The sequence below is a fragment of the Herpailurus yagouaroundi genome, unplaced genomic scaffold (assembly GCF_014898765.1).
Source record: "Herpailurus yagouaroundi ecotype Mexico unplaced genomic scaffold, PumYag 187, whole genome shotgun sequence".
NCBI lineage: Eukaryota > Metazoa > Chordata > Mammalia > Carnivora > Felidae > Herpailurus > Herpailurus yagouaroundi.
In genome coordinates this window covers 8,718,204-8,721,200 of record NW_024412418.1, presented here as the reverse complement: position 1 = coordinate 8,721,200, position 2,997 = coordinate 8,718,204, and the positions used below count along the sequence as shown (strand labels likewise).

At 56.9% G+C, this 2,997-nt stretch overlaps 1 long non-coding RNA gene across 1 annotated transcript; it reads right to left on the bottom strand.

Annotated features, from left to right (window-relative positions):
- Positions 1–2,399, bottom strand: LOC121043505 (uncharacterized). Its single transcript, XR_005796871.1, has 2 exons — positions 2,240–2,399; positions 1–1,006 (listed from the first exon to the last, which is right to left on the bottom strand). It is a non-coding gene; the product is annotated as an uncharacterized LOC121043505 (long non-coding RNA).
- Positions 2,400–2,997: the final 598 nt, after the last annotated feature.

Here is a 2,997-nt window from a genome sequence, read left to right as displayed (position 1 = left end):
TGTGTGCAGGCAGTTTATTTTAGAGGTGATCCCAGGGAGCAGAAACAGGGGACCGACACAACTGAAAAAAGCCAACATCACAGAGCATCTTTAGGTCAGTGCCGCGGGTGACTGGGACTCAGTGCCTCCAGGCCCCTCTGAACGGTGTACAGAAGGATCCTTGGGCTTGTCAGCCAGATGACAGATTGACGGAAGCATCCCTCCACCGGCTCCCACGTCCCACGGGTGAGAGGTTGTTGGCCCAGTGGAAGCTAACTGCCCCCGGCACGTCCCCATGCTGAGCATGCTCCTGCCGGCAGTCCGTGTCGGGCACTGCACAAGCCCCAGGGCAGAAAAAGAAAAAGGCCTTGTGCTCGCGTGAGGCAAGATGCCGGCAGCGCGAAGTGAGTTGAAGCCCGCGTCGAACTGTTTGGCCCAGCACGGCTGGAAACAGAGGTGCCGCTGAGTGCCAGGGAGGCTGTGGGTACGCTCTCGAGCCAGACTGGGTTCTAATCCTTTCTCTGTGTGTCATTTTCCTCCACTTACAAAAGGGAGAGTTCAAAAAGGAAAACACGCTTTACCGGGTTGTCACGAGGCAAATGAGAAAGCCCACAGCGCCTGGCACATAATAATCCCTCAATGAAGAGTGACTTCTGTTACCCCCATTTTACGGTTGAAGACACTGAGATGTAATTTTGAAGGGATGAGAGACGGGAACAAGCGGGGGAGGGAGACTTCGTTTAGGCTCCACTCACACCTCCAGAGAAGGCTTGGTAGGCAGCTCAGAGGAAAAACCTGGTATTTCTGGGGAGAGACCCTCTCCCGCTTCGCCCTTCTACGCCCACTTCCCCTACCACGTGAGGGGCCTCAGGAGCGTTTTCTGCCCCTAAATGAGTAGTCACGCTTCCTCTGTCGCGGGGAAAGGGTCTGTAGGTGCCTTGTGATGTCACAGCTGGTTGCTATGGAGATCAGGTTGCTGCAAATGTCAGTCTGGGTCCACCAGGAGCACCGTGATCAGCATCCCAGCCTGGCGCAGGGAGAGAGGAAAATGAGGCACCCTGGGGGCTCTCCTAAGTGCCTCTCCCCGCGCCCCAAACACGCGGACGCACACAGCGCAGCCAGCAGGCCCCGCGAACGTCCCCTGGCCCGCCCCGCGCGTGGCAATATGTGTCTGGGGAGAAACAACCCTGGCAGCCGAGAGCAGGGTGACACACAGTCCGCATCAGTCACTGTCCCCTCCCGCTCCTTCTGGAAGAAAGGTGCTGCTCAGCAGGTGGCAGTGGCATCCGGGGCGTCCCCATGGCAACACTGACTGAGGTCAGACCTCATCACTGCGCTGACCTCACTCGGGGGGGCCACTGGACCCGGGCTGGGCTGTCGCTGCCACCGGGGGGGAAATGGAAAAGCTGGGAAGAGGCTTTCCAGAAAAACGAATCTGCCCTCTCAGGGTCATGGCTTCTCCCGGTGAGTCCACTGCGGCCCTCCTCTGGTTTAAAGTGAAGACAGAGGCTGCTGGGTCTGGCCTGGTGTTTCAAAGGGCACAGTTGGGCCCCCAGGAAGTGGCTTTCCTGCCTCTGAAAACAGCCGACAGCCTCCCCGGAGACGGGTCCTGTCACCCTCTAGCCACGGGTTCCAGGGCAGGTGACTCTGAGACCTGTACGTGGGGAGAGTCTTCTGGGAGGGGATCTGCACCCCCCTCCCATACCCGGCTGGGCCCTGCCCCCTCCCAGGACAGAGCCCCCCGCCCCGCTGCTGGTTCACTCCACCCGCTGTCCCTTTCCTAACAAGGCCCCTCCTCCTTCCTCAGCCCAGGGCCCCAGCTCGCTGCACCTTTGTAGGAAACACTTACTCCTTACCTGGACCTTGACTCTGTAGCTGACGCCCTTCATCCCGCTGAAGGGCAACCTGATGGGGAACCACAAAACCATCCTGGGGGCACAGCCCGTTGCCTCCTGATACCCAAGCCCAAACCACCCAGGCCTGTAATGGACTCACTCTTTTCTCGACTTCTCTGAGACTCTTGTTTTCTCAGGGTTGTTGGCAAGATCAGCTGGCCCATGAGTGTTCACATCCCTCTTTCCGATTCTCCCCACCTGGACCCCCAGAGACCCCTGTGCTTTTGGGCACCTGCTAAGCCACCTGCTGCCTCGCCCGGGCCCCTCCCCCAACCCCCCAAGGCTGGTGGTATTTCTACACCTTCTCTTGCTGGCTCAGCGGATGTATCTAACTCAAGTCACTCCCGACCCCTCTCCACCGACACCTTCCAGAGAGGAGGACCACCGAGAGCCCATGGCTGGCTCCGTGTTAGGATCTGTGATGGGCACTTCGCCCCCATTATTCTGCCGAATGCTGCCAGGGGGGTATCACCGGTCCACTGCAGGGACAAAAAACACAGAGGCCCGTTTGAGGCCACATGGTAACGACCGTTATTGCTTATTAAAAGCATTTCCTTTCGGTTGAGTTTTATACTAAAATGCTTTATACACACTATGTCAGCATAGAAGAGGAAGTTAAGAGCGTGAACCCTGGGGCCAGGCTGCCTGGGACGGATTCCTGCCTCTGCCTCTTAAAAGCTGCGTGCAAGATACTGTTATACGTCAATTATATTTCACTTTGTTTCAAAAGGCTGTGTGACCTTGGGCGAATTCTGTAACCCTTTCGGTGCCCCCCGAGGGCTCCTCTGTAAAATAAGAGGTTGAGGGTGCCTCCCTCACAGGATAGTTATGACGATTAAATTAGCAATAGAAGTGCTTACAACCGTGCCTGGCACAGACTAAGAACTGTATAAATAGCGCTCCCTGAAAATGAAAAATGAGAAACAGCAAAGGAGGTGTGGGGTAAGGAAAGCTTTACGTCGCCTTTTCGGGGGGCGGGGGGAGTCGTAGCAGGTGCATAGTTGCATCTTAGGAGGTAGACAGGCTCAGAAAGGTGAGTTCATGTATTTGGAGTCACACAGGATTAAAGCCTGGGGGTCCTGCCAGTCCGCTGCTGGAGCGGACAGTACAGAGGAGGCTAGAA